We start from the raw sequence: 25,783 nt of genomic DNA, 5'->3' as shown, positions 1-25,783 counted from the left end.
TCCCAATCCCACCCTAAAGTCCCGCTGGGACTTCCAGCCCAACTCCTCAGCATGCTCAAGTATCATTTCCTCCAGGAAGCCCTCCCTGACCTTCTGCCCTCTTCTCTCGGAGCTGAGTGTCCTACTCGTGAATCCTGTGCAAACCTTAATTGTGACTCCCCTCCTACTGAGAAACAGCCATTGACCCGCCGGTCTCTCCCATCAGGCCATGGTTTTGCAGGAGGAGGAGTTATGTCAGTCTGCCTTGGAACTCAACACCGTGTTTGGCCCATGGTAGGCGCCCCACAGAAAACACAAGCGGCGTTGAGGGCTCCTGTGGTGAGTGGTCATCTCTCTTTTAGCATGCTAAAAGCGCTTTCTGTGGGAGTGCCTCCTAGCCCCTCTGCTTGAATGGAAGTTTCTCAAGGCCAGGACCCTGTCCCGTTCCTCAGGGCCCCTCCCCACACGTAGCTTCAGGCAGGCCCTGCTGCTAGGCGCCACAGAGAAGCTGGACAGGGTCAGGGGTGTGCCCTCTTTCTCCAGGTACACTCAGCAGTTGACTGATTAGTCTCAAGAAGCAATTAAATTTAAGAGAGGCTTTTCACCTGCTCACAACTCCACACCCTATCTGATTATGATGTTATGCCCCTTGGAGGGGCAGAGAAGGGCAGTCATTAAAAGACAAACATTTGGGCCGGGCATGGTGGCTCACCACAGTAATCCCAGCACTTTGGGAGGCCGAGGCAGGCAGATCACTTGAGGTGAGGGGTTCGAGACCAGCCTGGCCAACATGGTGAAACCCCGTCTCTACCAAATATAAAAAATTAGTCAGGTGTGGTGGTGGGCTTCTGTAATCCCAGCTACTCGGGAGGCTGAGGCAGGAGAATTGCTTGAACCTAGGAGGAGGAGGTTGCAGTGAGCTGACCAAGATCATGCCACTACACTCCAGCGTGGGCAACAGAGCAAGACTCCATCTCAAAAAAAAAAGACAAACATTTGAAGGGGCTTTGTGCTGTCTGAGAAGCCAAATGGCAGGACAGCCACTTTTTTTTTTTTTTTTTATTTGAGATGGTCTTACTCTGCTGCCCAGGCTGGGGTGCAGTGGCATGATCTTGACTCACTGTAGCCTCAACCTCCCAGGCTCAAGCAGTTCTCCCACCTCAGGTTCTTAAGAAGCTGGAACTACAGGTGTGTGCCATCAGGCCTGGCTAATTTTTGTATTTTTTGTGGAGACAGGGTTTCACCATATTGCCCGGCTGGCCTCGAACTCCTGGGCTGAAGCAATCCTCCCACCTCAGCCTCCCAAAGTGCTGAGACTGTAGGTGTGAGCCACCACGTGTGCCCCCCTCCTTTTTATTGGTACAGATGAGGTCTCACTATGTTGCCCAGGCTGGTCTGGAGCTCCTGAGCTCAAATGATCCTCCCACCTTGGCCTCCCAAATTGCTAGGACTGCAGGCGTGTGCCACTGCGCCAGGCCAGGCCAGCCACTTTAAGCAAAGGCAGCAAGACTGGGAGCTGGACAGGCCAGCTCCCAAATGACCCACCCCACCCTGGGAGCTGGAGCTCCACTGAGGGGTCAGAGGTCAAAAGGATCTTTGAATTCATCTAGAGGGCTGGGGACAGTTCATGAGGGTGAGGCAAGCCCTCTTCTGTGACCCCTCTACCCACTGAGCATCCTCCTTAGCAGGGAATATGGACTCCAGCTCCCAGCTGGAACCCACGAGCAGAAATGTTCTTTTGGTTTTCCTGTTGGAATCCCACGAGCAGGAATGTTCTCGTGGTTTTCCTGTTGGAATCCTTCAACCAGGAATGTTCTCGTGGGTTTCCTGTTGGAATTCCATGAAAAGTGCTTTCATTCTTGCAGCCTTGTGCCCCTGAAGTTTCAGGGGCATGGAGTCCTGGGGGATCCCCAAGCCTGCCCCCTCCCAGCCTTTGCCCTTGGCCTCTGGGCATCTCATTAGTGTGGACACCTTCTGGAGGAGGAACCCTTCACCACATATGCTGCTGCCACTGCCAGGATTTCTGAGCTAAGCTATGGTTGTTTCTATCCTGCTGCTATAAACTGAGTCCACCAGAAAGTGACCAGTCCTGATCTGGGGTGAGGAGGTGGGATGGGGTAGTGGTTTGAGGGAACTACATTGCTTGAATCTGAATCTTAGCTACCCGCTAGTTGGCCATACCATGACCCGAGACACTCTAAGCCTCCACTTCCTCGTCTGAATGATAATAGAATCTATGCCGTAGAGTTGCTGGTGGGAATAAATGAGATAACTCTCCCACTACCTGTCCCTGAGCCCAGGACTAGGCTGTACCTGCCTCACCTTGGTGTGGTCCAGCCACTGCTTGCCTTCAGCTGAGCCAAATCTCTCCCCACCATTGGTTTTTGTTTTTTGTTTTTTTTTTTTTTTTAAGACGGAGTCTCACTTTGTCGCCCAGGCTGGAGTGCAGTGGCATGATCTCAGCTCACTGCAACCTCTACCTCCCGAGTTCAAGCAACTCTCCCATCTCAGCCTCCCAAGTAACTGGGACTACAGGTGCCTGCCACCACATCCAGCTAATTTTTGTATTTTTAGTAGAGACAGGGTTTCACCATATTGGTCAGGCCGGTCTCAAACTCCTGACCTTGTGATACGCCTGCCTCAGTCTCCCAAAGTGCTGAAATTACAGGCATAAGCCACCAGGCTGGGCCAAAGCTCTCCTTTTCCTTCTCAATCCCTCATCCATCCCACAACTTCATATTCCTGGGACTCCTTCCTGCTCCCAAGAACTCCAGCCAAGTGTCAAGGGTCACAGGCAGGTCCCCAGGGGCCCTACCCCTGACCCCACTCACCTGCAGATACCTCTCCTAGCATGCTTGGCTGACTGAGGAACCTTCTTTGGGCCAGGGACCCAGGGCAGAGCAAACTGCTTAGATGGCGTATCTAACTCTACTGAGGCTCAGCTCCTGAGATGGTAGCTCGGTGAGTCCCACCATGGCCCTTCGAATGAGAGCGGCTGGGAGAGCTGCCCCACCCACTTCCCCTGCCCGCCGTCATCTTTGTCTACATCTGCATCCTCATCTTCATCCTCCTCCTAGCCTTGTCCTCCTCATCCCAGCCTCATCCTCCTCATCTTCAGCCTCATCCCCCTCATCCCAGCCTTGTCCTCCTCATCTTCAGCCTCATCCCCTCATCTTCAGCCTCGTCCTCCTAATCCCAGCCTCATCCTCCTCATCTTCAACCTCATCCCCTCATCTTCAGCCTCGTCCTCCTAATCCCAGCCTCATCCTCCTCATCTTCAGCCTCATCCCCCTCATCCCAGCCTCATCCTCCTCATCTTCAACCTCATCCCCCTCATCCCAGCCTCATCCCCCTCATCCCAGCCTCATCCTCCTCATCCCAGCCTCATCCCCCTCATCCCAGCCTCATCCCCCTCATCCCAGCCTCGTCCTCCTCATCCCAGCCTCATCCTCCTCATCCCAGCCTTGTCCTCCTCATCCCAGCCTCATCCTCCTCATCCCAGCCTCATCCCCCTCATCCCAGCCTCATCCCCCTCATCCCAGCCTCATCCTCCTCATCCCAGCCTCGTCCTCCTCATCCCAGCCTCATCCCCCTCATCCCAGCCTCATCCCCCTCATCCCAGCCTCGTCCTCCTCATCCCAGCCTCATCCCCCTCATCCCAGCCTCATCCCCCTCATCCCAGCCTCATCCTCCTCATCCCAGCCTCGTCCTCCTCATCCCAGCCTCGTCCCCCTCATCCCAGCCTCATCCCCCTCATCCCAGCCTCATCCCCCTCATCCCAGCCTCATCCTCCTCATCCCAGCCTCGTCCTCCTCATCTCAGCCTCATCTTCCTCATCTTCAGCCTCGTCCTCCTCATCTCAGCCTCATCCCCCTCATCCCAGCCTCATCCTCCTCATCTTCAGCCTCGTCCTGCTCATCTGGGCACTTGCATATTCACATTCTTTCTGAATTCCACAAAAGTCTAGTTAGGCAGTGGCGCATAGACCACCTTCCTCATTAGGAAAGAAACCGACACACAGAAGGAATAATAATGCTGAAAGCACACCTTTTATGTTAATGTAAACATTTTTGGGATAGGTAAATCCAAAACCCTGACATGACGAATTGTTAAAGAAGTGTACAGTTCCGAGTCCTGCTCCCACACCATCCCCTTCCACTCCCGCACCTCCCACGAGGTAACTTCATTTATTGGTTTCTTCTACATCTCCCCAGAATGTCCTTATGTAAAATCCAAGCAAAAATGACCATGTGGTCTGATCTCTCTGCTTCCCATCCAGATGGGAGTGTGCTAGCCATGCTGTTGTGCCGTGCTTTTCCCCACAGAATCTCTCCCCATCAGGCCCTAGAGTGTGCCTTCGTTTGTTTTATGAGCACTGACGACCTGCATTGAGCGTGGCGGTCGGGCATCGTGCTAAGAGATCTACATGGGTTACCTTATTTAATCATCACGCAAACCTAAATGCAGAGTATGCTAGAACCATCCGCCTTTACAGATAAGAAAACTGAGGGTTGGAGAATATGCATAGTCCAGGTCACATGCCATCAGATTCCAGAAACAGTGCTCTCATCCTCCTTGCTGCCACGAGATTCTGGAAGGGCCAGCCTCTGATTTTTTTTTTTTTTTTTGAGACGGAGTCTCACCCTGTCACCCAGGCTGGAGTGCAGTGGTGCGATCTTGGCTCATTGCAACCTCCGCCTCCTGGATTTAAGCTTCTCCCTGCCTCAGGCTCCTGAGTAACTGGGACTACAGGCGTACACCACCATGCCTGGTTAATTTTTGTATTTTTAGTAGAGATGGGGTTTCACTATGTTGACCAGGCTGGTCTCAAACTCCTGACCTCAGATGATTCGCCTGCCTCAGCCTCCCAGAGTACTGGGATTACAGGTGTGAGCCACCATGCCTGGCTCTAGCCTCTTGATTTTTTTCCAACCCTCACTGGGTGTTTTGAATGCAAACGCTTATCGGGTTCAGCTGAAAGCCACAGTTGAACCAGTGACCTTAGATTGTTGATTAACACACCAATTGCACCATTTCACCACTCACAAAAGGAACAGGTCAGAATGCTATCTAAGTGGTTACAGATATGTGTCATAGCTTCACCAGATTCCCAACGTGTAAAAATGATTATCCTTATTTCCTGGATGAGGAAAACGAGGCTCAGCAAATTTAAGCCAGGATTGCAGCTTGGGTCTTGGGACTACCTCTCAGTGGCCCCCACGGTTGGCTTTCCTTCTCCTACCTTGGCCCCTGAGATGGGGGAGGGGTTGGCTGCCAGGGCCCCTCTCTGGGGGGAAGGTAGTGGGGTGGGCCTGGCTCCCCAGACAGCCACAGTGGAGGCAGGGCAGGCACTGGGTCAACCCAGGTGGGTGGGAGGAGCCCAGGTGGGTGGGAGGAGGTGCCATTGAAGGCTGGTGAAAAAGGGGTGAAGTGCTGTCACTTCCTCCCCAACTTGGGCCTCCTGCGACAGAAGGGCCCCGAGCCCTTGTGGTGATCCTGGGGGCACTACAGCAGCTGCTGACAGTGATTCTTCACCAGGAGCTGGCCCTCGGGGGCAGCCAGCATCATGGCCTCTCCCTGGTTACCTGCTTGCCCTGGATGTGTGTTAAGGGCTCCGGGTGGGCCCTAAGCCCCAGCCGCTGGCTCATCTGGCAGCCACTGTGTTCCTCTGGGCTCGGCTTGACCATCCCATCAAAGGAAAAGCATGGCATGGGTGGGAAGGCTTAGGGCTTGGCAGAAGACTGACCTCGGCTCTCAGAGTGGGGAGCCCTGGAGCCCCCAAATCTAGCAGGAGGGGTGGCCCGAAATCTAGCAGGAGGGGTGGCCTCATGTCCTTCAGGGGTCCTGGATATAGTCAGCACTGGGGGTGCCACAAGCGGGCCAGGGTGGTCTCAAGGCCATCCAACTTAGGGACATATGGATTCCTTCTCTCGGACTCCTCTGCCTGCCCGCTCTGCTCTCCTTTCCAGCATTCACAACCCTGCCTCTCCCTGCAGAATGCCTGACTCCACACCATACACATTAAAGCTGCCATCTATACTGCCCTCATGGTGTGCCAGGAATTTGCCAAGTATTTTACACACACACACACACACACACACACACACACAATGTCAGTCAATCCTTGCAATACCCAAGTGAGGAAAGTATTATTACCATTCTCTCCATTTTACAGATTAGAAAACTGAGAAGTGAAGAGTGTAGGGAAGTCTGCGTGGCTCCAGCCAGGCTGGTCCTGGAGGACCTCTACCTTCTCACCCCCAAGGATGTGGGCATGGTGTTGATGGAGAAAGGAAATGGCTCACTCTTGGGGGTGTCCCTCATTCTGGTCCTCTTGAGCAGTCATTCTTCCATCTGTCCTGATGGTCATGGCTGGGAATCGTGACTGGGAATGGGGTCAACAGGAAAGAGCTTCCTCCCTCTTCTTCTTCCTTTGTGTCTTTTCATCTCTGCCCACTCTCTACATCTTTTCCTTTCTCTCTTCTCACTTCATGTTTCTTTCATCTGCATTTCTCTCTCTGTGTGTCTCCTCTCTCTCTCCCCCACCCCCACCTCCAGGGTCTTGCTCTGTCACCCAGGCTGGAGTGCAGTGGCACAAACAGGCTCACTGCAGCCTCGACCTCCTAGGCTCAAGCGATCCTCCCACCTCAGCCTCCCAAGTAGCTGGGACCATAGGTGAACAGCACTACACCCAGCTAATTTTTAAAACTTTTTGTATGGACAGGGGTCTCACTATGTTGCCCAGGCTGATCTCAAACTCCTGGACTCGTGCCTCGGCCTCCCATAGTGCTGGGATTACAGGCATGCGCCACTACTGCCAGCTGGATTCTTTCAACCCCAGCCTAGGCAGTCACACCTGGCCTGCACTCTTTCAGCCCTCTATCTGCCTCTGGGTGCACCCGCTGCACAGAACACCCCAGCCCGTGGACGTGGGAGATGGATGGTTATCAAGCAGCCATTTTCTCTGTGTGTGACTTCTCACACTCTTCTATTAGGGATGCCCCATTGCCCCCATCACACTGGGACCGCCAGGGCAGGGTTTGTGCTTCCCTCACCAGTTGGAGACACCACCCCCTCTCCTCGGATCCGCTCTCTGCCCTCCTCACCCTTCCTTGTTTCACTGGCTGTTCTTTGGGCCCTCTGGGTCTGGGGCTGTGTGCTTGGTGTTGGCCATCACAGAGCAACGGAGACCCAGACACACCCAGAAAGAACTCCCTGGAGGGCAGAAGGGCAAGCCAGGGAAGAGGTCAGCCTTGCAGAGTGTTGCTTTTTTGGCTTTTCTGAAAGTTGCGAAAATGTGGCTTTGTCTGAGCAAGTTAAAACAAAAAAATCAATGGTACCTCCCACAGATGATACTGTTGCTCAGGCTCCTGGAGCCAGAGCTGGTAGACAAATAACACATTAAAAATAGCCTGTGTTTCCCAATCTTATGGCCTCTGGGGGCTGCAGGGAGAGGCCTTGGCTGAGCGGAGTTTTCTGGCCCATTGTTTGCCTGCCCTGGGTTAGGGGTGGGCGTGGGGGCTGTTCGTGGGCACAGCAATTCCCGGTCAAAGAAGGGAGGAGGGCGAGTTCTTGGCGAGGATGAGCAAGATAACGCACACTTGAATGGAGTAGCTGTTTGATGTTTATTTTTCCTTTCCCAGGCCAAGACATTTAGCACACTCCATTTTGAACTTCAGTTTCCACCAACTTTTTCCCCCAGCCTTTCCTTTTTTCTGAAAGTGTGCAAGGGAGACTGAGATACAAGGTCTTATTTCCATCTGGGCTCTGGCCCAGGATCCTCGACCAAAAAGTTACTTAAGTCATATTTCCATCATTTGCAGATGGCTGTGTATTTATTTCTCACCAAAGTAAAATCCCAAATGGGCTGCAGATATTTGCACGAGTCGAAACTCCTTCCTCCTGGCAGGGCTAGGAAAGGGGCTTTGATCCTTCTGAGAAAACAGAAATGTTGGCCCTGGCCCAGCGATGATGGTGCATTTGGGGGTTCCCATAACTACCCAAGATCCAGGCCCTGATGGGGTGAAGTGAGCTCTGGGGGCTAAAGGAGCCATATCCTTGAGATGGGCACTGGGCTTTGGAAGCAAGCTGGAGACGGCTGAATGATGAGGGCAGAAATCAATGCAGGTGGGGTCACCGAGCAGGTGAGTGACCCAGAGTAACCCTCTGGAGGACTAGCCACCATCTGAACTCTGTGAGCGAGTTTGTGTGTGGAGGAAAAGCCAAACTGTGGAAAATTACTTGGGGAGAAACCGCCGCTCCCAGACACAGGGCCTGCTGTTAGACCTGTGATGTCGGCCCCATCTCTTTCTTTGCGCCCTCATCCCCAGGGCGCTGAGCCTGGCACAGGGAGACAGCCGTGGCCTGAGTGCCCAGGCTGGTTCATCCCTGGGTCAGGAAGGGCAGCCCAGGATGTGCTGTGGCAGGGCCTCTCCCTGCCACCAGGGGCGCCCTCACCTCCAGGGCAGAAATCCATTCAGGACTCACTGTCCCCCTCCCCACATCCCACCTCCTGGCTCCTAGGAGGAGAGGGTCTGAGTGAGCATGGTGAGGGCCTCTCCGAGTAGGGGAGGATCCCTTAGAGCTGAGGAGGGCAAATTGGAGGAACCACGAAGGTGAAGAGAATGGCAACAAGCTGAACGCCAAAGCTCGCTTTCCAATGGCTTCTCTCCTCTCCCCATTCCTGTTGCACACTTTGTGGATGTCCAGTGCGCATCTGCATCGCTCCCTCTGCTTCTTGGCTCCGTTTTCGTCTGTTTTGGCTTCAGGCATCCCTTGCAACAGTGCTGATCTCTGTAAAGTGAATCCTGTGTTCCCGTTGCCATGCGTTATGAGACTTCAGATGTGTTCCCTTAGCTTTGGGAAGGGGCATGTGAGCCCCCAGGGGAGCTGAAGAACAGACCCTATGCATGGATGACGCGTAGAGGAACAGACCCTATGCATGGATGACGCGGAATACTGCGAATGTCACTGTGCCACTTCCAGAACTTTCCAGGGTTCCTCAGGGCTATCCTTCCTGAAATGCTTTTCTCAGCCCCACACAACTCCTCTTAGGCTGGGGATGTCTTGCCATCACTCTCACTACAGGGCCAGAGTGGGACCCTATGCCCCAGGGTCTGAATTTCAGGGTGGAGCCTCCCCTGGTAAATTCAGCACTACTTTGCAGGGAGCTGGGACTCAACACCTCTCACCTCCTGCTTGGTTCTTCCCGGTTCGCATCTCTGGCTCTCTTTGGCTCTTTTCTCTCCAGGTCAGCCAGCAGGCCCTCCTCCCCACCCCGTCCCCTCCCTGTCTCCCCACATCTTGGCTCCATTCTCTGTTTTCCTTTAGGGCTTGCTTTCAAAGAGCACCAAGTTGGCCACTAGCGTCTCTGGCCTGGCCCACCTTGAAGCCTGACCCTGACTCATGGTCCTGGTCCCGACAGGACGTGGTTCACACCGGTTTAGAAAACTCTGGATGGCAAAGTCACAAACCATCTGCACCCTCTTCTTCCGCCCCAGACGTTATTTATGTGTGTGGCTTTGTGTTCGTTGCTAAATGCGGCCTGTGTGAAGGCTGTTAATTAACCCTTTGAGAAATGCGCTTCCCATCGGGGCAGGGACAGGAACAAGGAGCATGTTTCTAATCATCGAAGATTTATCCTGCTTCAGATGAGGCATTTAATGAAGGCAGGGGAAGGGGCTGGAGGAGATGGCCTCTGAAGCGGTTTAAAGAAAGCCCGTTTTGTGCACACAGATTGTCAGAAAGGCAGGAAATTCTAAATCAACTGTGCTCCTGGGCCTCCGTGAGGGGACAGGAGGTGCAGACCGGGGGGGGGGGGGGGGTGCGGCAGGGGCCTGTGGGGTGAGGGGAGGCCTGGGGGCACAGGCTGGCTATCAGGAAGCGTGGCCAGGTGGCTCTCCTGGGATGAGTTGTGTAGTCACTCATCCCTTTGGCCATCTGTAAAATGGGACCTGTCCCGCCTGCCTCCTCCAGGGCATCCATGGAGGGACTGTGGAACAGAGTTGGAGGAGCCACTTACAATACAAACAGTCATCAAAGAGTGACCATGCTGTGGGTGCCTTGGGAGGTGCGTGGGAGTGACAAAGTGAAAAGAGGGACTTTCCTTCCCAGTGCGGGAGGGTGAGCTCTGGGGTCAGGGTGTTCATAAGCTTTCCAGAGGGGCCCTCTAGTTCCTCACCTGTAAAGTGAAAGGCATTCTGGAATCGTCACAGCTGGCTGTAGGATTACGGGTTTCCTGACACTGATAACAACCTTTCTCCTGAAAAAGGAGAAATTCACTTTTGGGTTTCACTCCCCCTTGGTTTCCAGGCCAAGGCGCATCACGGTTCCCACCCTTCCCAGATGCACTGAGGGTGGTACTGGCTGGAGGGGTTGGGGGAGGAGGGCAAGCGGGAAGTCCCAGGACATCCCAGCTGGGCGTGGGCTGAGGGATGGAGTGGGCCACCAAGGCCCGCTGATATTTATAACTGCGACTCTTTACATTCTGCATAAAGGCATGCCTAAAAAGCACCATTGAGGGAGGGCTCAGATGCCTGCCCGCACTTAGCCAAGCTTCCTGTCAAAGCAGAATGAGCCCAGAAAACAAAAAAATGTATTCACAGCTCTGAGCCTTCCCCACTTCCCAGGCTTATTTCGTTTGAAAATATTCAGAGTTGGAAGGAGAAAAGGAAGAGGAAACAGAGTCCAGCCTGACCCCCTAGGGACCATGAATCTACTGCTAGGTTGTGTAACCTCTCGGAGCCACACATTTGCCAACTTGTAGGTGGTTGTGAGAAGGAGGAGAGAAGATGGGTAGGAAGAACAAGGTCAGCAGGAGATGCATGAGTGGGCTCCCCTTCCACTCCCCTCTTCCCACTTCCCTCACTCTCCTCCACCCCTCACTTCCACCCCTTTCTTCTCCCCCAACCAGTCTCTCCTGAGGTCTGCCATATCACCGTCTCTGCTCCATCCCTAAGATGCCCAGATTAAACCAACCTAATACCTTTCAATGATCTCACCCAGAGAGGCCCACACAATAATGAACCCTATGGTGAACAGAACCCAGATACCCCTATTTCAGCCTGTCGCATACACAGTGGAGGTGTGCGTGTTTCAAGTTTGTACTTAGTTGACTGTGCCTTAGCAAGCTTCCAGGGATTCCCCTGCAAACTGAAGTTTGAGGACCATTGTACTGGAACACGCAAATGCTCCTGAAGCCTTCAGTGAATTCATCCAGAAGTGAGGCCGGGGGAGGGCTGATGTTTTCCGTTTGGAAGTGGCTCCTGAGGAGCGCTTTGCTGGGAAGAGCACCAGCTTCTGGCCACTTCCTCCCTTTCTGAAGCTTCCCCCAGTGCCTCTTCCCAGGGACCCAGGAAGTCTGCTTTCCACTCCAGGAGTCAGGATGGAAGCTGCCTCTGGGGTGTCCACACCCCTACTGGGTGTCAGACTCCTGGCTCCCTTCATGGTGGGTCCACCTTGTCAGTGGTGAGGTAGGGAGAGGAGTGAGAGGATGTCTCCAATGTTTCTCAATCACAGCCCCAGCCCCAGCTCCCTACCCCAGGACAGTAAAGCTACTAGTGTCCCTGGCACCTGGTCTTTCCTAGCCAGGACATGTGTCTCAGTAGAACTGTCTGTATTGATGGAGATGTTCTGTATCTCTGCTCTTCAATACAGTGGCCATGAGCCACCTGTCGCTACCTACTGAGTACTTGAAATGTGACAAGAGGCCAGGCTCAGTGACTCACGCATGTAATCCCAGCACTTTGGGAGGCCAAGGGGAGTGGATCACTTGAGGTCAAGAGTTCAAGACCAGCCTGGCCAACATGGTGAAACCCAGTCTCTACTAAAAATACCCAAAAAATTAGCCAGATGTGGCAACACACGCCTGTAATCCCAGCTACTCAGGAGACTGAGGTGGGAGAATCGCTTGAACCCAGGAGGCAGAGGCTGCAATGAGCTGAGATTGTGCCACTGCACTCCAGCCTGGGTGACAGAGCAAAACTCCATCTAAAAAAAAATAAAAATAAAAAATAAATGTGACTGGAGTGACTGAGGAACTGAAATATGAATTTTCTTTCCTTTAAATTCCTTTAAATTTAAATGACTATGAGAGACTTGAGGCTACCATATTGGACAGTGAAGTTCTGGGAGCTCCTTCGAAGCCTTGGCCTCTGACGCCTTCGTTCCCTGCATCCTCGGCATCTGCTCCAGCCCTATGGAGTCCTGTCCCATTACATAGGGGGGAAACGTAGGCCTAAGAGAGGGGTACTCTGCCATGGATAGGAAGCGAGGGTAGTACTGGACCCCACCCCCTCCTCTGCCTTCCAGCCCAGGCCTCTGGCCAGCAGCCCCATTGGACCCTGGCCTCTGGCCGAGGTGTGGGAAGTTGAATGTGATGAAACCCAAGACCCCTTGGCTGGTGCCCAGCTGTGGTTTTGCACTTGAGCTGCAGAGCTGGGTGGAGGCAGCTGGAGAGGACTGTCAGAGGATGGGAATTCGGGTGAGCAGGAGCTGTTCCCAAGGGGGTTTCCAGGCCAAGCAGGCTTCCAGGTTCTGTTGGTCTCTTCTGGCAGCAGAGGCCCTGAGTGACCCAGATTCTCCTAGATGCCCCACCGTGGAGAGGGACAGAGAGGGGATCGTGGAGGTGAATTAGCATGTGTGGCTGTGTGTAGTCAGTGAGTGGAAGTGGGGAGGGCAATAGCACTGGCTTTTCTAGGGAGGAAACTAGCCAGCTTGCTCCACCCTCCCCACCATCACCAACCAGCTACATAATTTACAGGGCCCAGTGCAAGATGAAAATGCAGGTCCCTTGTTCAAAAATCATTAAGGAGTTCACATAACATGGGAGCATGAATCCAAGTGTGGGGACTTTCAGACAGCAAGGCCCTGTGCAGCTGCCTTGGTTACCAGCCTGTGAAGCTGGCCCTGCCATGAGTGCCTTCATCCTTTGAGTCCTGAAAGAACAGAGGATGGCTAGGCTTACTTTGGGAGGCTAAGGCGGGAGGATCACTTGAGGCCAGGAGTTTGAGGCCAGCCTAGGAAGCATAGCAAGACTCCATCTCTACAAAAAATTTAAAAATTAGCCTGGCCTGGTGGCATATACCTGTAGTCCCAGCTACTCAAGAGGCTGAGACAGGACAGCTTGAGCCCAGGAGTTTGAGGTTTCAGTGAGCTGTGATTGCAAAACCCTATCTTTGGGCCAGACATAGGCAAAAGCTGGCCAATTCCTCCGCCCCCAGCCCCATCACAGCTTCTGGAGACCTACGGAAATGGTTCCAAGTCTCCTCCAAGATACATATTCCAACCCCCTGAGTCTTCTACTAGTCAGACTAAATGCCCTTAGGCTGGGGAAGGGAGATGGTTCAGTGCATGCCCTGATCCCTGCCCCAGTCAAGGAGGGGGACGGCCAGGGAATGATAGCAATGCATTTATCCAGCGCTTCCTGCATGCCAGGTGCCTTGCTAAGGATCTCACCTGTATTATCTCATTCGATTTTCCTAACTCTCTGACGCAGATAGTTTTGTTTGCTTCCTTTTGTTTGCACACAAGGAAGGGCTTTCTGGGGTAAGAACAATGTTCCACGTCTTGACTGTGTGGTTATTACATGGGGGTATACATTTGTCAAAATTCATCAAGCTGGGCACTTAAAATCTGTGCATTGATTGCGTGTAAATTATCCCTCAATAAAGTGCATTTATTAAAGAAATGTATTTTTTAAAGTAAGGCACACAGACTTTGAGAACTTGACCAAGGTCAAATTCCTAAGGGATAGAGCTGGAATTTTAACTTAGGTACCCAGGAATGGTGCCATGCCTGTGCAAAGACCCGGATCGAGGGGTCAGAAGGATAAGATTTCAGACGTAGTGGCTTCTTGTTCTTGAGCAAATTACAGGGCCTCTCTACGCCTTGGGTTTCTTATCTGTAAAATGGGAACAAAGATAGTATCTGTGTTACAGGGTCATGGTTTAGTGCTGTGAGGGACATGTTGGAAGGGGGAGGACCCTGGGGAGCTGTACAGGGTGCTGCTTATGTCCTGCTGTTCGCCCTGCAGGCTGGCGGCAAAGCTAAGGGGCAGCCTCCCATGTGGGCACCCTCTTCTTCACCCTTATCAGCCCCCGCAGGTCCTTGAACCCAGGTCCCTGCCCTATTATGAGGAAGCATGTGACATAGTAGGTCAGTCATGTCTGGTGCAGGACCCAGGGCAGCAGGGGTGGCATACAAGGTTTGGGGTCCTGCTATGGGGGGGGTCACTGATGAGCTTCTATCGGGGAACTGATTCGGGATTTAGAAATGGGGAGAATGGGGCTGGGCACTGTGGCTCACACCTGTAATCCCATCACTTTGGGAGGCCGAGGTGGGCGGATCACGTGAGGTCAGAAATTCAAGACCAGCCTGGTCAACATGGGAAGCCCCGTTTCTACTAAAAATACAAAAATTGGCTGGGCATGATGGTGTATACCTGTTGTCCCAGCTACTCAGGAGGCTGGGGCATGAGAATCGCTTGACCTGGGAGGCGGAGGTTGCAGTGAGCCAAGATTGTGCCACTGCACTCTAGCCTGGGTGACAGAGCGAGACTTAGTCTCAAAAAAAAAAAAAAAAAAAAAAAAAAGTGGAGAATAGGAGAAGGTACCTGGAGGGAGTGTGCTAAAGACCCTGTCTTTCTTAGAAGGAGGATGAAGTTTGCTGTAAACTTTGTTAGAAAAAAATATCAAGTTAAGAATATCTTGGCCAGGCACAGTGGACTCACACCTGTAATCCCAGGTGTGAGGAGGGAGAGGCGGGAGAATTGCTCAAGGCTAAGAGCTTGAGACCAGCCTGGGCAACATAGCAAGACCCCATCTCTTAAAAAAAAGAAAAAGAATGTCTTAAAAATTAAGGGTCTCCACGAAAAGAATATAAATAGAATGTGTTACATCTGCCCCCTGGCCTCACCTTGTCCACATGACCTCCCAATACTGGGCTGAGCTGTGTTTATATATTTACCTGTGGGCTCCACTCCACCCTAAGGAGCTTAAGTTGTGTTTATCACTTTGGTCTCCCCACCCCTGCCCAGGGCCTGACACATACTAGGGGCTGAATAAATGCTGGTAGGTGAAGGGCTTAGGATTGGGGTTAGACTTTTCTAGCCCAAAGACTTAGGCCCAAGCTCTACCAAACTACCCCAGGGGTGGGCCTGACCCATTGCTCTGGTGGGAAAGTGGCTCTGGGCTCTGGCCTCTTCCTGACGTAGGCCAGCTTCAGCAGCTATAGTCCTCTAAGTTCTGTTTTTGGGAAACTTCTGTTGTTTTTATCCCCAAGGAACCACCTTGAACCACCTTGGTCCCCAAATCCTGATAGTACCTCCATGAGTAGAGTAACACATTTCATGGATGAGAAAGTCAAGGCTCAGGGAGGTTAAGAGACTCCCCCACGGACACAAAGCAAGGTACTGACAGAGCCAGCCCAAGAACTCAGACCTCCTGGCCCCAGTCCAGCTCCACTATATACCCCATTGCCACTAATGCTGTCTCAGCCCCCAGCCCCTAACGCCCACCTCGGTAATGGAGCCGGGCTGGGTGGAGTTGGCTGCTGAAAGGCTGGAGGCTTGGCTTAGGCCAGCGGCTCCTGGAAATTGGGCCGTTTTCCTGGGGCGGAAATGAGAAGCAGATGTGGCTCAGAGCTGGAGTGCAGACTCATGCCGTGTCAGGGGGCTCAGGTTACATGGGAGGACACGTGACAGAGGTTCCAAAAACAGCCTGAAACCCCCAACACCTACAATGCGATCCAGCCTGGGCCTGGGGAGCTGAGTCCCACCCAGATCGCCTCCCGATAGTCCCTGAGAGCCTCGAGGAGAGGGTGAAATGGAAGGCGACGGGGTGAGCGAGGCCCCGGGCTGCTGCGGCTTCTTGCTCCAGCTCTGTGTGTAGGGTTGTTTGAGCCCCTGCACCAAGTCCCTGTCTTTAGAAAGATACCTAGGAAGGGCAAGACACCTTTTATTGGGATTGCCAGCAGCCTCCCCGCCCAGGGCTGGCTTGATGCCTATGCCCAGGCCACCAGAACACCTTTTGCAGTCTTAGGTTGCACCACTTTGCTTCAAATCTTTGGGGTAAGGGATTGATCCTGCTCACAGTTCATGCTTCTCTTGGAAACCATCAAGTCTTATGCAGTATTCAGGCAGCCTCTCTGGAGTGGAGATGAATATCAACCACTTCCAAACTGGCAGTGGGGACTGGACCCAAGGGGAAAGGGGTGGGGCAGGATTGCGGAGACAGTGAGGTCCTGGCACAGGTGAGGAGTCCAGGAACAATCTGGCAATAGTATCACTTGGCAGAGGGACCTCTGATCTGCTCAGCCCTTAAGTCTCTCCCTTGACCAATGGAGCAGGGCCCCATTCATTTATTTATTCAATAGATGGTTCTTGCATACCCACTGTGGCCAAGGCAGTGGCTAAGCCCTGAGGATCCAGAGGTGACTAAGCATGAACTCAGTCTCCAGGACCTCCCCAACTGCCAAAGGAGTCCCCACAAAAACCAGTGAACAGTTTTAATGGATGGATTGATTGCTTGAACATTGAGTGTACACCATGTGCCAGCACCCTGCTAGGCTCACAGGAGCCACCAGTGAACAAAATAGGTAAAGACCCTGCTCTAGTGAAGTTGACTTTTTGCAACGGAGATGGAGGATAAAAAATAAAAATTAAAAATTGGTTAAATAATGTGTTTAGAAGGTGATGCATGCTATGGAAAGAAAGAAAAGTGGGTTGGGGAAGGAGGGCCAGGAAGTTGGGGCTGGTTGCAGTGGTGCCCAGGGCAGGGATGGTGGGCTTCCCTGAGAAGGCAAGACTGCAGCAGACATGAAGCTGACAAGGGAGATGAGGATGGTGTCTGGGGACATGCCAAGGCCCAGAGAGAGGAGGGGCCTGCAGTGTTCAGGGTTTCAAGGAGGCTGGTGCAAGCTGGGGTGGAGAGAGAATGGAGGGTAGGAGTGAAGGTCCAAAGGGAGGGTGGTACAGAGAGGGAGGACTCGGAGGCCACTATGCAGTTTTAGCTTTGACCATGAGTGAGATGGGAGGTGCTGGAGGGTTGTGAGCAGACAGATGTGTATTGACTGGCATTTTCAAAAGACCATTTGGACTGTTGGGTCCACAGCAGACTGGAAGGGGCAGGGGCAAGGGCAAGGGCAAGGGGCAGTCGGGAGGCGACTTCGACAGTCCAGGCCAGAGGTGAGGGTGCTGCAGCCAGGCAGAGGATGGGAGAATTGCCTTGGGAGAAACTTGAATGTGGTCCCAGAGTAACTTGGAGAAGGGAATGATGAACTCTGACTAAGGACGCTTTCCCTAGGGAGGTGACTCAAGCAGGATCTTGAGAAGTGACTTCAGCAGGACTGCAAGGAGCTAGAGCATTCCAACCCTGTGTGTGACAGGGGCTGAAGCCAGAGGGTACCAGGCCCAGGAGGGGAGCCCTGCAATGCTCACCTCGGCTGCAGCGGGGTGCAGGGCACTTGGGCCAGGCCAGGGAAGAATGGAGCTTACTGCTCTGCCCAAGGGTGTAATCCTGTGAGCACTGGGGAGTTGGTGATGGGTTTTTCAACCTGAGGCTGCAAATCCACAAGACCCACTTTCCAGTCAAGACAAGTCCCCCTGTCGCCATGAGGGGGTTGGAGGCAGGTGGAGACAGGAGGACCAGGTGGGAAGAAGAAGATGAGCCCCTGCCCGTTGCAGTGCTAGAGAGAGGTAGCGGTAGTTAGATGAGGGATTGATGGAGAGAGGCCTGTCTCTGTCCTGGGGAAGATGACGAGTCAGTTTGGGATGACTGCATTGGAGATGCCTTTGGGAAATCAGACAGAGTCCTGGAGCAGCTGACCAAGGTGTTTGGAGCTCACCAAAGGAGACAGAGCCCAGATACCCATCTAAGAGTCTGCAGGGACAGAAGGCAGTAGAAGCTGTAGAAGTCCCGCTGGGCGCAGTGGCTCACGCCTGTAATCCCAGCACTTAGGCAGGCCAAGGCAGGCGGATCACAAGGTCAGGAGTTTAAGACCATTCTGGTTAACACAGTGAAACCCCGTCTCTACTAAAAATACAAAAATTAGCCCGGCATGGTGGCGTATACCTGTAGTCCCAGGTATTCAGGAGGCTGAGGCAGGAGAATCACTTGAACCGGGGAGGTGGAGGTTGCAGTCAGCTGAGATCGCACCACTTCACTCCAGCTTGTGCAACAGAGCGAGACTCTCTCTCAAAAAAGAATGAATGAATAAATAAATAAATAAATAAATAAATAAATAAATAAATAAATAAATCTACCAGCCAGGGGCATCTCCAGTTGCTGATTTTATTTTTTATCCTGAGGAAGATCTGATTAGAGGTAGCCTCCCTACTCTTTGCCTCACTCCCAAGGCCTTTGAGAGAAGGGGTGAGAACAATCATCTTGAGAGTAAACAAGGGATCCCCCTGGAGGCTCCAGGAGCGAGTGAGTCCCCTTGGATAATACTGAGGAGTCACAGGCAAGGGTTCCCCGAGCAGGCTCCAGTTCAGCCCTCGGGTGTGTGTGGTGTGTCTCTAGTGTGTCTGGGGTCTTGGAATCAGCTTGTCTCTGGATCTCTGCATGCAAGTGTGTGTGCTTCGGGTATGCGAGTGTTGTAGAAATAGCACTTATAAAACAGTAAAGGGATGTGTTTTCATTTTCCATAATTCTCTTTCTCCTATGGCCCTTCAGGGTGAAGGCTAAGGTGAGGTTCATTGCCCGGGGAAGCAAGTGTCATGCGAGTCCGTCCGTGTGAAGAGACCACCAAACAGGCTTTGTGTGAGCACCATGGCTGTTTATTTCACCTGGGTGAAGGCGGGCTGAGTCCAAAAAGTGAGTCAGCGAAGGGAGATAAGGGTGGGGCCATTTTATAGGATTTGGGTAGGTAAAGGAAAATTACAGTCAAAGGGGGGTTGTTCTCTGGCGGGCAGGAGTGGAGGTCACAAGGTGCTCAGTGGGCGAGCTTTTTGAGCCAGGATGAGCCAGGAAAAGGAATTTCACAAGATAATATCATCGCTTAAGGCAAGGACCGGCCATTTTCACTTCTTTTGTGGTGGAATGTCATCGGTTAAGGCGAGGCAGGGCATTTGCATTTCTTTTGTGATTCTTTAGTTACGTCAGGTCATCTGGGCGTAGATGTGCAAGTCACAGGGGATGCAATGGCTTGGCTTGGGCTCAGAGGCCTGACATTCCTGTCTTCTAATATTAATAAGAAAAATAAAACAAAATATTGTGAAGTGTTGGGGCGGTGAGAATTTTTTGGGGGGTGGTATGAAGAGAGAATGTGCGATGTTTCTCAGGGCTGCTTCAAGTGGGATTAGGGGCGGCGTGGGAACCTAGAGTGGGAGAGATTAAGCTGAAGGAAGATTTTGTGGTAAGGGGTGATATTGTGGGGTCATTAGAAGAAACATTTGCCGTATTGAATGATTGGTGATGGCCTGGATACGGTTTTGGATGAATTGAGAAACTAAATGGAAGATACAAGGTCCTAATAAAACAAGGAGAAAAATGGGTATTAAAGGACTAAGAATTGGGAGGGCCCAGGATGTCCAATTAGAGAGTGCCCAAGGGGGTTCAGCATAATTACTTGCTTGATTGGCAAGTTTTTGGGCTCTCTCTTTGAGTTTTTTTATGCTGTCATACACCAGGCCAGATTGATTTAGGTAAAAACACACTCTTCATTTAAGAATATATAGTCCTCCTTTTTCAGCAGTGAGTAAGTCAAGGCCTCGGCGGTTTTGGAGGACAACTGCAGCTAAAGAGTCAACTTGGACCTGAAGGACTGATAAAATTTGTGATTTTTAGGGCCTCTAACAGTATTAAAGCAGTGGCAGCCACTGCACGCAGACATGAGGGCTAGGCTAAAACAGTAAGGTCAAGTTGTTTGGACAGAAAGGCTACAGGACGCGGTCCCGGCTCTTGTGTAAGAATTCTGACTGCACTAACCATGCCTAGGAAGGAAAGGAGTTGTTGTTTTGTAGAAGGGATTGGGGTTTGGGAGATTAGCCGGACAGGATCAGCAGGGAGAGTAAGTGTGTATTTCTGAGAATTATGCCGAGATAGGTAACAGATGAGGAAGAAATTTGGGCTCGACTGAAGTAATGGGGGCTGTCTGTGAAGCCTTGTGGCAATACAGCCTAGGTAATTTGCTGAGCCTGACGGGTGTCAGGGTCAGTCCAAGTGAAAGCAAAGAGAGGCTGGGATGAAGGGTGCAAAGGAATAGTAAAGAAAGTATGTTTGAGATCCAGAACATAATACTGGGTTGTGGAGGGAGGTATTGAGGATAGGAGAGTACATGGGTTTGGCACCACGGAGTGGATAGGAAAGACAATTTGGTCCATAAGGTGCAGATCCTGAAGTAACCTGTAAACCTTGTCTGGTTTTAGGACCGGTAAAATGGGGGAATTGTAAGGGGAGTTTACAGGCTTTAAAAGGCGATGCTGTAGTAGGCGAGTGATAACAGGCTTTAATCCCTTTAAAGCGTGCTGTGGGATGGGATATTGGCGTTGAGCTGGGTAAGGGTGATTAAGTTTTAATGGGATAGTAATGGGCATGTGATCGGTTGCCAGGGAAGGAGTAGAGATGTCCTATAGTTGTGGGTTAAGGTGGGGGGATACGAGGGGAGGATGTGAAGGAGGCTTTGAACTGGGGGAAAAGGCAGCAATGAGGTGTGGCTGTAGCCCAGGAATAGTCAGGAAAGCAGATAATTTAAAATGTCTCGATCTAATAAGGGAGCTGGGCAGGTGGGGATAACTAAAAAGGAGTGTATAAAAGAATGTTGTCCAAGTTGGCACCAGAGTGGGGAGTTTTAAGAGGTTTAGCAGCCTGGCTGTCAATACCCACAACAGATATGGAGGCAAGGGAAACAGGCCCTTGAAAAGAAGGTAGTGTGGAGTGGGTAGCCTCCGTATTGATTAAGAAAGGGACGGACTTACCCTCCACCGTAAGAGTTACCCAAAGCATCTGTGATGGTCCAGGAGGCATCCGAGGCGATGGGGCAGCGTCAGTCTTCTGCCATTTGCCGAGAATATCTGGGAAGGAGTCAGTCAGACAGCCTTGGGCCAGAGCTCCAGGGGCTCTGGGAGTGGCTGTCCGGCAAGTTGGACAGTCCGATTTCCAGTGGGGTCCCGCTCAGATGGCACACAGCTTAGGAGGAATCCCGGGCATTCTGGCACTTGTAGCAAGCTCCTGGGGGAGGAGGTTCTGGAGGAACCCATGGCAGCTGCGGTTCAGGCGTTTGGAGTTGTGGAGATGTGTGCTGAAGATGTGACTGGGGTTTGTCTCACAGTGGAGGCAAGGAATTGCAACTCAGAAATAAGTTGCTACTTGGCTGCCTCTACTCTATTATTGTACACCTTGAAGGCGAGGTTCATTAAGTCCTGTTGTGGGGTTTGAGGGCCGGAATTTAATTTTTGGAGCTTTATTTAATGTCAGGAGCAGACTGGGTAATAAAATGTATATTGAGAATAAGACGGCCTTTTGACGTTTTAGGGTCTAGGGCTGAAAAGCGTCTCAGGATTGCTGCTAAACAGGCCATGAACTGGGCTAAATTTTTCATATTAGATGAAAAAGAGCCTAAATGCTAACTGATTTGGGAGAGGTCGGATAAAGAAAAAGGAACATTAACCTTGACTATGCCTTTAGCTCTATCCACTTTTTTAAGAGGAAATTTCTGGGCAGGTGGGGGAGGGCTAATTGTGGAACGAAACTGTAAGCCAGATCGGGTGTGAGGAGGGGAGGTGATAAAAGGGCTATAGGGTGGGGGAGCAGAGACTGAGGAAAAATTGGGACTTAGCTTGGCCTGGCGAGGAGGGGAGAGGTCAGATGGGTCTGTAGAAAGGAAGATTAGAAAGACTCAACGACGCTTGGGGTTGGGGCTGAGGGGACAGGAGGGAGGGAAAGAAGGAAGATTTGGGATGAGTTGCATTGGGAACAGAGACTAGGGAGGGACCGATGTATAAAAGAATGCCTGGACGTCAGGCACCTCGGACCGTTTGCCCATTTTACGACAAGAATTATTTAGATCTTGTAGGATGGAAAAATCGAAAGTGCCATTTTCTGGCTATCTGGAACTACTGTCGAGTTTATACTGGAGTTAAGCAGCATTGTAGAAGAAAATAAGGCATTTAGGTTTTAGATCAGGTGTGAGTTGAAGAGGTTTTAAGTTCTTGAGAACGCAGGCTAAGGGAGAAGAAGGAGGAATGGAGGGTGGAAAGTTGCCCATAGTGAAGGAGGCAAGCCCAGAGAAAAGAAAGAGTAGAGACACGGAGAGAAGGAGTTTGGGGGTTCTTGCCCTCCAGAAAAGTGGGGAAGGGGTCGGGGCGTGGAACTAAGGTATTGGGGCACAAAAATAAGAGATCGGGGCACAAAAATAAGAGGGGGCATAAAAATATGAGGTCGGGGCGCAAAAATAAGAGGGGATGCAAAAATAAGAGGTTGGGGTACTTGCCCCTCCCCCAGAAAAGCAGAGAAGGGGTAGAGACAGGGAGGGTAGGGGTTGGGGTGCTTGCCCCTCCCCCAGAAAAGCGGGGCTTGCCGCTTAGGGTGAAGGACCAAGGCAGGCGTCCCTGCAGCGTGGTCAGACACCTCTGAAACCTGGGTGAGTAATCAGAGGTGTCCCTGCAATGATTAAACACCAAGGGAAGGCTACCTTCCCCAGTCCGTGACCGGCGCCGGCGTTTTGGGTCCACGGATAAAACGTGTCTCCTTTGTCTCTACCAGAAAATGAAAGGAATTGAAATTAAGAGAAGGGAGAGATTGAAAGGTGGCACCAAGATTGAAAGGAGAAAGAGATCGAGGGATAGTGAGAGAGGTTGGAGAAGAGAGTAAAAAAGGGGCTGCTTACCTGATTTAAAATTAGTGAGATGTTCCTTGGGCTGGTTGGTCTGACGACCAGAGGTCACAGGTGGATCTTTCTCACGGAGCAAAGAGCAGGAGGACAGAGGATTGATCTCCCAAGGGAGGTCCCCGAGTCACGGCACCAAAATGTCATGCGCATCCGTGTGAAGAGACCACCAAACAGGCTTTGTGTGAGCAACATGGCTGTTTATTTCACCTGGGTGAAGGCGGGCTGAGTCCAAAAAGTGAGTCAGCGAAGGGAGATGGGGTGGGGCCGTTTTATAGGATTTGGGTAGGTAAAGGAAAATTACAGTCAAAGGGGGGTTGTTCTCTGGTGGGCAGGAGTGGGGGTCACAAGGTGCTCAGTGGGGGAGCTTTTTGAGCCAGGATGAGCCAGGAAAAGGAATTTCACAAGATAATATCATCGCTTAAGGCAAGGACCGGCCATTTTCACTTCTTTTGTGGTGGAACATCATCATCATGGTTAAGGCGAGGCAGGGCATTTGCACTTCTTTTATGATTCTTCAGTTACTTCAGGTCATCTGGGCGTATATATGTGCAAGTCACAGGGGATGCGATGGCTTGGCTTGGGCTCAAAGGCCTGATAGTAAGTGTAGTGTGAAATCGAAGCAAGTGATCCAGGACAGATGAGGCAGGACGGGATGGAGAGATGCAGCTACTGAACAGCAGGACTCAAGGAAGAGAAAAGGTGAGAAGCAAAGAGTCAGCTCTGTCCCTCACCCCAGTGGAGACTCAGAGGGCTGTGTGGGAAACACCCCAGCCACATTTGCAGGTAAATTTCACTGCACAGGGTAGGTGGAATTTGACTCTCAGATTACAGCTGTGGGGAATTTCAGTGAACTCCTTTAGGAAAGCAGTGATTGAGGAAGGTGTAACACAATATGGCGCTGCCCGGGAGGTAGTTTAGAAATGTCAAAGGAAGCAGTCTAGGAAGTGGCTCTCGGAACTCTGCCTCTTCTGGAGGGGTAGAATGCAGTCAGGCGGTTCTAGGTCCCAGGGAAAGGGTAGAAATCAGGGCCACAGGCCGGGTGTGGTGGCTCACACCTGTAATCGCAGCACTTTGGGAGGCTGAGGCGGGTGGATCACCTGAGGTCAGGAGTTCGAGACCAGCCTGACCAACATGGAGAAACCCCGTCTCTAAAAAAAATACAGAATTAGCCGGGTGTGGTGGCTCATGCCTGTAATCTCAGCTACTTGGGAGGATGAGGCAGAAGAATCACTTGAACGTGGGAGGCGGAGGTTGTGATGAGCTGCGATCACGCCATTGTACTTCAGCCTGGGCAAAAAGAGCAAAACTCTGTCTCAAAAAAAAACCAAACAGAGAAAGAAATCAACACAGAGGTAGGATCTGCACCACCAGCCTTGTGCAGGGACCACTTCATCAATACCCCTTTCCATCCCCAACCACCACCAATACCACCAGGGATCCCAGGGACCAGGCCCAACCAGCCCTGTCCTATCATGCATGGGGAAGTTGTGTGGGAAGAATGCAAAGAACTCCACACCGACCTTGAACTCCTCTTCCCACCACCATGAGGTCTGTAAATGTCTCCCTGCATCAGGAAGACATCTGCTAGACATTTGGCTAGCAGAAGAGGGAATAGGGAGAAAACGCTGAGTATTTTATTGAAAGGAGGCTTGGTTGAGCATGCAGAAATGGAGAAACTTATAGTGGGCAAGTTAAAGATTTCTTTTCTTTCTTTTTGTTTTGTTTCGTTTCTTTTCTTTCTTTTTGTTTTGTTTTTGTCATTCATTCATTTATTGCCTGTCAACAGCAGGAAATATCTCATTAGATCTAGATGAGAAGAGTACAAGAAAAATTAAGGAAGACGCAGGTTTTACTCATCTTGTGTGAGTCGTAGTGTGTGATTTTCAACTCCACCACATATGTGTCTGCACAAGCTTGTCTGGCCAGCTTTTTACTTTCAATTCCAGTTGTGAGACTTTTCTTTGAGACTTGCTGTGCGCTTTGCTTTGGCCAGGAGTTGAGAATCATAAAATCACCAAATTCTGTATTAATTATCTATTGCAGCATAATACATTACTCTAAAACATATCTTCTAAAAACAATATACTCATTTTATCTCATAGTCTTTCTGTGGGTCAGGCATTGGTAAACAGAGTAGTTCCAGCTCAGGGTCTGTCGTGAGATTGCAGTTGAGATGACAGCCAAGGCTGCAGTTATCTGAAGGCTCAACTGGGGCTGGAGGCTCTGAATCCAAGACAGGCCTGCCAGGTTGTTCTTCCTGTTGGCAAGAGGCCCCTGTTTCCTCACCACATGAATCTCCCCACAGGACTGCTTGCATGTCCTCATGGCATGGCAGGTGCCTTCCTCCAGAAGAAGTCATCTGAAAGAGCAAGGCAGAAGCCTCAGTGTCTTTTATGACAACCCAACCTTGAAAGCCACACCCTGGGGCCAAGTGTAGTGGCTCACACCTGTAATCCCAGCACTTTGGGAGGCCGGGCCAGGCAAATCACCTGAGGTCAGGAGTTTGAAACCAGCCTGGCCAGCATGGGGAAACCCCATCTCTACTAAAAATACAAAAATTGACCGGGTGCAGTGCCTCACATCTGTAATCCCAGCACTTTGGAAGGCTGAGGTGGGTGGATTAGCTGAGGTCAAGAGTCCTAGACCAGCCTGGCCAACATGGTGAAACCCCATCTCTACTAAAAATACAGAAATTAGCTGGGCGTGGTGGCACATGCCTGTAATCACAGCTACTCAAGAGGCTGAGGTAGGAGAATTGCTTGAACCCCGGAGGTGGAGGTTGCAGTGAGCTGAGATTGCGTCACTGCACCCCGGCCTGGGTGGCAAGAGTGAAACTCCTTCTCAAAAAAAAAAAAAAAAAATTAGCTGGGCATGGTGGTGCAAACCTATAGTCCCAACTACTTGGGAGGCTGAGGCAGGAGAATCACTTGACCTCAGGAGATGCAGGTTGCAGTGAGCTGAGATTGTGCCACTGTAC

The 25,783-nt window shown here is 51.6% G+C and overlaps 1 long non-coding RNA gene across 1 annotated transcript; it reads right to left on the bottom strand.

Annotated features, from left to right (window-relative positions):
• Positions 1-7,602: 7,602 nt before the first annotated feature.
• Positions 7,603-25,584, bottom strand: LOC123568293 (uncharacterized). Its single transcript, XR_006691480.2, has 5 exons — positions 22,804-25,584; positions 20,894-20,989; positions 18,048-19,157; positions 10,160-10,240; positions 7,603-8,772 (listed from the first exon to the last, which is right to left on the bottom strand). It is a non-coding gene; the product is annotated as an uncharacterized lncRNA (long non-coding RNA).
• Positions 25,585-25,783: the final 199 nt, after the last annotated feature.

The sequence above is a fragment of the Macaca fascicularis genome, chromosome 13 (assembly GCF_037993035.2).
Source record: "Macaca fascicularis isolate 582-1 chromosome 13, T2T-MFA8v1.1".
NCBI classification, from domain to species: domain Eukaryota; kingdom Metazoa; phylum Chordata; class Mammalia; order Primates; family Cercopithecidae; genus Macaca; species Macaca fascicularis.
The sequence above is the reverse complement of the archived record's forward strand: the minus strand, read 5'-3'. Positions and strand labels throughout refer to the sequence as shown.